Source organism: Cervus elaphus, chromosome 9 (assembly GCF_910594005.1).
Source record: "Cervus elaphus chromosome 9, mCerEla1.1, whole genome shotgun sequence".
In the NCBI taxonomy this organism is placed as follows: Eukaryota; Metazoa; Chordata; class Mammalia; order Artiodactyla; family Cervidae; genus Cervus; species Cervus elaphus.
Window position 1 is genome coordinate 26,708,572 of NC_057823.1, and position 7,175 is coordinate 26,715,746.

Below are 7,175 nucleotides of genomic sequence, written 5' to 3' on the forward strand. Positions count from 1 at the left end.
CAAGATGGATAGAGAAGTGGAGAGAAGGGAGAAGAAAAAAGGAAGAAGTAAATGTATAAAAAGCAGCAAGAGCAATGAAAGCAAAACCTACTTCAAGATAGGTTTAGAGTGAAAGAACTAATTATCAAAAAAGAAAACCCTTTATCTTACTTTATGGGTCTTTCTAAGTGCCAGGACTAGGCAGTACCCTCAGTTCATCTCATTTCATCTGGTCTAATTAGGGTGTGGAAACTCACAGAGGTTGTCAGAAAGAGAACAGGAGTTGATGAGGCCATGAGTTAACTCAGCGCCCAGACGGTTCTTTTGTGACGTGGGATTTTGACCTGTTATATTTCCAGATCTTCAGATTTCTCACTATCAAGAGTGTTACCTCACTGCGTAGCCCAACTGTGGGGTTACACTGTAATTGTAGTTCTGTGCATGGAACCTGCTCTATTGTTGTTGTTGTTGTCATATTCCTTTCATAATCATTCTTTTTTGATCAGGGGCACATAATGTCTTTTTCCATCAAAGTTCACTAATCAAAGCCTTGCTTATGTCATAACAATTCAGTTCAGTTCAGTCACTCAGTCATGCCTGACTCTTTGTGACCCCATGGACTGCAGCACGCCAAGCTTCCTGTCCATCACCAACTCCTGGAGCTTGCTCAAACTCATGTCCATTGAGTTGGCAATGCCATCCAAGTTGGTGATGATCATCTGAGTTGGTGATGCCATCTGAATTAGTGATGATCATCCGAGTTGGTGATGCCAGCCTCTGTCATCCCCTTTCCCTCCTCACCACGTCCCATCCTCTGTCATCCCCTTTTCCTCCTGCCTTCAATCTTTCCCAGCATCGGAGTCTTTTCCAATGAGTCAGTTCTTTGCATTAGGTGGCCAAAGTATTGGAGCTTCAACTTCAGCATCAGTTTTTCCAATAAACATTCAGGACTGATTTCCTTTAGGATGGACTGGTTTGATCTCCTTGTAGTCCAAGGGACACTCAAGTGTCTTCTCCAACACCACAGTTCAAAAGCATCAATTCTTTGGCATTCAGTTTTCTTTATGGTCCAACTCTCACATCACTACATGACTACTGGAAAAACCATAGCTTTGACTAGATGGACTTTTGTTAGCAAAGTAATGTCTCTGCTTTTTAATATGCTGTCTAGGTTGGTCATAGCTTTTCCTTCCAGGAGCAAAAGTCTTTTAATTTAATGGCTGCAGTCACCATCTGCAGTGATTTTGGAGCCCAAGAAAATAAAGTCTGTCACTGTTTCCATTATTTCCCCATCTGTTTGCCATGAAGTGATGGGGCTGGATGCCATGATCTTAGTATTTTAAATGTTGAGTTTTAAGACAGCTTTTTCACTCTCCTCTTTCACTTTCATCAAGAGGTTCTTCAGTTCCTCTTTGCTTTCTGCCATAAGGGTGGTGTCATCTGCATATATGAGTTTACGGATATTTCTCCTGGCAATCCTGATTCTAGCTTGTGCTTCATCCAACCTGGCATTTTGCATGATGTACTCTGCATATAAGTTAAATAAGTAGGATGACAATATACAGCCTTGACGTACTCCTTTCCCAATTTTGAACCAGTCCATTGTTCCATGTCTGGTTCTAACTGTTGCTTCTTGACCAGTATACTGGTTTCTCAGGAGGCAGGTAGGGTGGTCTGTTATTCCCATCTCTTTCTAAGAATTTTCCAGTTTCCATGTCATAACAATTAAGCTACATTTACTCTTGGGCACAGAGTGACTCCATAAATGTCAAAATCCTATTTGACTTTGAATGGTTTTACCCTAATTAAAGGCTTTCTCAGCAAATAGAAAATAATACCTCCATATAACAGCAAAGAAATAGAGGCACAATGTCACTTGGATTCCAGATAGACCAGAAACATATGCCCTGAGGGGAATCATCAACTATGTTAATAAGGGAAGATGAATTTTATACCATCGGGTCTTAATATGCTTTCACATATGCCACCATTATACTGCTGAAGCTGCTGGGGACAATAGAGAATGACAGAATAAGGCCGTCTTTCTTTGGCAGAGCACCTCACCAATTACAAGGAATTCTTGTATGTTCACTCATTTGATCATTCCACTGTTGTGAGGAAGGCAAGGAATGACTACTGAGTTTTTAGCGGGTGAAGTTCACGCTAAGTGAGTGACTTGCCCAGGGTCACACCAGTGGCAACTGACTGAGGCCAAATACCAGGATCTTGCTCCTTAACTAGTATGTTTATGGATTGATTTTGGGTGGAAAAAGACAAATCTGACAGAACTATCTGCTTACATGAGACTGAGAGCTTGGAAAACTGCCAAAGATCACCCTGTAAATAAATCAAAGCCAGAATTTTACTTTTGCTTTAGTTACTAATTTTTTATAGCATAGATCCATTTTCAGTTGTTTTCTTAAGCCAAGTAAATGTCAAAAGATAATCAACATTCACCCGCTCAACTCCCTGAGCTGCTGCCAAACTCCATGGCATATAATATAAACAATTTGGTCTGACTCACTTTTATGGGCCTAGAAGATCCTTGTATTTATCTCTGCTCACTCACATTTTACCAGTTCTTTCAGACCTATTTCAAAGATCATTTCTTCCATGAGATCTCAGATCTTCTGCAAACAGACGTGAAACTTGAACTGCCACTGTACTTTACTTGCGTTCATGTTGTTGTTGTTTAGTCGCTAAGTCATGTCATGTCTGACTTCTTTGTGACTCCATGGACTGTAGCACGCCAGGCTCCTCTGTCCATCAGATTTCCCTGACAAGAACACTGGAGTGGGTTGTCATTTCCTTCTCCGAGGGATCTTCCCAGCCCAGGGATGGAACTCACGTCTCCTGCTTGGCAGGCGGATTCTTTAGCCTGAGCCACCTGGGATGTATTATTTTTCAAACTTACTTTCTCTGAGCTGTTGAATTAATTAAACAAGGAGGCCATTAGATGGAGGGGGCTCTGTGTCATGGCAGCCTGTGAAACTAAACCAAAATCGCAGCCTGGAAATGCCTCAAGGTTATGAAATCAAAATGCTAAGGACAACCAACCACAGATAGCCAGGTAGGCTCTAAACTATGATTAATGTAATCATTTCCTTTCTTTGCTTCTGAACTTTTTCTGAAAGTCCTTCCTGTGGCTCCCAATGGCAGAGAGCTGCTAATCATTTCTGGTTGGGTGCTATCTGATTCAAATACACTTTTGCTCATATAGTATTATAAATACAATGGATAAACAATAAGTTCTCTATACTATACTGTATAGTATACTATAATGAAAAATAATACATATATACGTATAACTGGATCACTTTGCAGTATAGTGAAAATTAACATTGTAAATCAACTATAATACAAAAATTAAATTAAGAAAAGATTTTTGCTCAAATATACCCTTAAATTTAAAAATTTCCTCAGTTTATCTTTTAAAAGTGCTTTCTCATTAAATATATGAAAAGGGGAAAAGAGAAATCAGAAGTTAAGCCAAATCAAGAAGAAGATAAGATTTCTTGTATGAGTCACATATTTCAGAAATGTGTATTGAACACTTATAACGTATAAGGTACTATAGATTCTTTGAATATATCAGTAAAAGTGAAATTCCTGCCCCATGGCAAGGCTGGGGTTAATAAAATATTCATTGCATTGAACTCTGAACTTTACTGCAGCTTATCATTTGTATTGCTCTTCCATGAGTGCCTTTTACCATTTACAAGTTACATAATATGTATGTGTGCTCACAAAAAAAATTTAAGCCCTGTAAAAATAAGAATTGTATTTTACTTACCTTTTATCACATTTAGAACCTGATTTAAGTGACGGTATATAAATGGACATTCAAATGACTGTTGATTCAAATCTGACTATTTCAGTCTGATAAGGATTGTAAACTCTGGTGAATGGATACAGGGCTAAAGCAGGTGATATAAAGGAGAGAACTGGCTGGAGGTGGCAAAGTTATAAAAGGCTTGCTTCAACTAAACAGGGAGGCTGGCACTGAGCTCCAAATGTTTGTAGCTTTTAGGAATGCTGCCTTCAGAGATGGTAATGGCAGGATCTGTGAAGGTGCACTTATCTGAGTTGTAATGCTTTGTATTCCAGCTCCCAGATAACTAGATAGAAGACTCCAGAAAAGGTCTTATCTTTATGTGTTTCACCTACAGTAATTCATCACTGAGATGTTTCATGACTAAGCGCCACCATTTTTTGGAACACCTGTAATGCAATAACAACAATGCCTAGAATGTACCAGAGTAAGTCTCCCAGTCGTGTCCAACTTTCTGCAACCCCACGGACTGTACAGTCCATGGAATTCTCTAGGCCAGAATGCTGGAGTGGGTAGCCTTTCCCTTCTCCATGATATCTTTCCAACCCAGGGATCGAACCCAGGTCCCCCACATTGCAGGCAGATTCTTTACCAGCTGAGCCACAAGGGAAGACCAAGAATACTGGAGTGGGTAGTCTATCCCTTCTCCAGTGGATATTCTCGACCCAGGAATTGAACCGGGGTCTCCTGCATTGCAGGTGGATTCTTTACCAACTGAGCTATCAGGGAAGCCCAGAATGTACTAAGTGTCAACTAAAATTGGCAATTTCTAATTTTTCAATAGAAGTTATAAAACCACATACTGATGTGAAATCCTAATGTTCATAACTGATAACTTCATCAAAATTCTAACTATAGCTGTGCATTTTAAAAATATTAAAAATAGACATAGGGCCACCAGTTTTCAATCTTTGTGAGACTTCTATTTTAGTGTCAATGTTATATAATTATTCAATCAGTTAATTAAGTACTGGGGCTACTGCAGTGAATAAAATTCTTTGCTCCTGTGGCTCATTCATTCTGGTGGCCGTGGTGGCATGCAGGAGTGAGGGAGAAACAGGTAGAATGACCGTCAATAAACAAAAACAAAATATGTTCAGGAGTGATAAGTTCTGTGGAGAAAATTCATTTGGGAAAGGGAGAGGGATACCTGGAGTGGGATGGGGAAAGGTAGATTATCTTAGGTAAATGGTTAGAGGATGACTCTGAAAAAGCAAGGAACTGGAGCAGAAAATTGAAATAAATGAGTGGATGAGCCACGAAGTCATCTGTGAACTCTTCCAGTGAAATAGAGTAAATGCAGCAGCCCGGCACTGGGAACACAGCTGGTGTTTTCGAGGAGTACCTAAGAGTACAGTGTGACCAGAGTCTAATGAGAGAAAGGGAGATGAGGTCAGAGAGATTGTGGGAGCCAGAGCGCGTGAAACTTTTAGGTCACAGCATGGACTTTAGCTTTTATTCTGAATAAGACAGGTGGCTTAAGCAATTCAGGCTGCTATAACAGAATATCATAGACTGGATGGCTTACAAACAACAAAGATTTAGTTTTTAGAGTTCTGGAGGCTGCAGCTTTGAGGTCAGGGTGCCAGCATTGTTCGGTTCTGCTGACAGCTCTCTAAGGTGGCAGAAGGCCATTATCCTCACATGACAAGGAGTGTAAGAGAGATTTCTGGGATCTCTTTTTTAAGATCAATAATCTCATTCACAAGGGCTCCACCCTCATGACCTAATCACCTTCTGGAGGTCTCATCTCCTAATATCATCCCTTTGGGGGTTAGGATTCAACATACGCGTTTTGAGGGGACACAGAGTTTCAGTTTACAACAACAACAAAAAACATTGAAAGATTTTAAGCAGAAGAGTGACATGATTAAGTTATGTTTTTCAAAGGCCTCTCTAACTGTTACATTGAGTTTCTCTGGTAGCTCAGTTAAAAAAACAAACAAACAAACAAAAAAAACGGCCTGCCAATGCAGGAGACACAGGTTTGATCCCTGGATCAGGAAGACCCCCTGGAGAAGGAAACGGCAACCCACTCCAGTATTCTATTCTTGCCTGGGGAATCCCCTGGATGGAGGAGCTACAGTCTATGGGGTCGCAGAAAGAGTGAGACATGACTTGGTGACTAAATACCAAGAACAAAACTAATTGTTAAGATGAGACTGTGTGAAGCAGGAATGCAGAGAGAGCAGTTAAGAGGTTACTGAAATAATCCAAAAGAGCTCATGGCAAAACTGAATTGGCTCTGACTGGTGAGACTGAGTAGTTAGTTGTATATATAAATTTGGACTTGTGAGACTAGCTCAGGCAATGGAGTATCTGGAATTACCAGTGATGGGAATAAATCATGGTGTTGAGTGAGGTCACCACAGAAATGAGGGTTGATGAGAAGATGTGAAGACAGAGCCCTGGGATGCTCTCTACATATAGAGGATGAGAAATTGAAGATCTAACAAAGGCAAATAAAAAGGAGTCATTCAAGCATCATAAGAGAGTAAATAATCCGGAGGCAAAATTTTGGAAATGTTTTTAGGAGGATCTGCCAGGCAAATGCTCTCAACAAACTGAGTAGTTGAGGATTGCAACTGACCTTTGGGCTTGGCAACATCTTAGCAAGGGCAATTTTAGTAGATTCATGGAAATAAAAGTATGAATAAAATGCATTCAAGAGAGAATAACAGGAGAGAAAGTTGAAAACATGACTGAGAATTCTTTCAAATGTATTGTAATTAATTTGAAATTCTTTCCAAATTTATTGTAGAGAAAACTGAGGCAATAGCTGGAGAGAAATATAGGGTGATGATATTACTTTTTGCTGCTGTTGTTTCTGACTGGTTTTAAAAGATGTGGGATATTTTAACATTTTTATCTGTTGAGAGGAATCATCTAGTAGAAGGAGAGGCATCAGGGTTTGTAGGAGGTAAGTTTTTGGTGCATGGTTTGGTAAGTTTTCACACATTTATAGAGCTGTGTAGCTATCACCGGAATTACTATGCCACTTGAAAAGCTCCTTCAGGCTGCCCCTTTTCAGTCATGCATTCAAACCACCCCAACTCTTGACTATAGCTGATCTTTGCTTCATGGCTACGCTTTTGCCTTTTTTACTCAGTATTTCCCACAGGGTTTCTACCACTCCAGGGGAATTCCAGAAACCTCTTACTTACTGTCTGGGTGAAGGTGGTAATATTAACCACTTCCTTGTGGACAGGTCCTGAGAGGAACTGTGTTGAAATAAAGGAACTTAATCTGATGATTCACCCTCTGTGGGCACAAGCATATGTGGCAAGATGAAGTGGGAAGGAAGAATCAAATATTCATACTCATTTCTATCTCTTTCCCTAGGTTATCTCTTGCCATCTCCTAT